Source organism: Leptidea sinapis, chromosome 29 (genome assembly GCF_905404315.1).
Source record: "Leptidea sinapis chromosome 29, ilLepSina1.1, whole genome shotgun sequence".
Classification (NCBI taxonomy): domain Eukaryota; kingdom Metazoa; phylum Arthropoda; class Insecta; order Lepidoptera; family Pieridae; genus Leptidea; species Leptidea sinapis.
This window is the reverse complement of record NC_066293.1, coordinates 10,171,581-10,172,417: the sequence shown is the minus strand read 5'-3', so window position 1 is coordinate 10,172,417 and position 837 is coordinate 10,171,581. Positions and strand designations below refer to the sequence as shown.

The following is an 837-nucleotide window of genomic DNA, read 5'->3' as shown; positions in this document are numbered from 1 at the left end:
TGAAAATAAATATAATTATGGGTCCCAAATCGAAATAAAAACTATCCTATCTCTCAATTTGGACCAAACTGCACTCCATGAAATAATCCTCATTAAAATCCGTCCATTTGTTTAGGAGTCCATCGCGGACAAACAACGTGACACGTAATTTATATACATATATTAAGATATATAACAGACAAAATAAATTAGCTAAAAATGTAAAACTATTTACCATTAGATATTATTACTATTAATAATATATTTATACACTCCGTAATTATGGTAGTATTACGAAAAATAATTTGAGTTTTGAATTTTTATAGAGCAGGGGAAGGGACATTACTAGAAGAGGTGGATTGGATATTAAACTTAATTATTTAGAGCAGGAAAAAAAGTGATATAATAAATTATTAGAAACTTTGCAAGGCTGATCAGACAAGAGCTCGGAGTTAAGTAATATGCATAAATTAAAATAATCCTACTGTTTTGAAATCCGTAGTTGATCTTATAAAACTTTAAATAGAAAAAAAAAGTATCTTGCATCGGCCGGGAATCGAACCCGGGCCGCCCGCGTGGCAGGCGAGCATTCTACCACTGAACCACCGATGCTACATGCATTTGTACAAAATAGGTATACATATTACATTATGTTCATATTTACACTGGTTATTTCTCAATTTATAATACGAAATCAAACGCGCTCGGGCAAAGAATATCTAGTCAGTATGGAATCAGTAATGGCTTGGTTAGAATTTCGTTTGTAGTTCAACATAAAAATATTGAGGGCAGTGCTGTTTGAGTTTATTTTGAACCGAAGTCAAACGTGCAATAAATTGTGTTTCATAGTCGTTATAT

General features: G+C 32.1%; 1 non-coding gene across 1 annotated transcript; it reads right to left on the bottom strand.

Moving 5' to 3' along the window:
* Positions 1 to 520: 520 nt before the first annotated feature.
* Positions 521 to 591, bottom strand: Trnag-gcc (transfer RNA glycine (anticodon GCC)). The gene has a single exon. It is a non-coding gene; the product is annotated as a tRNA-Gly (tRNA).
* Positions 592 to 837: the final 246 nt, after the last annotated feature.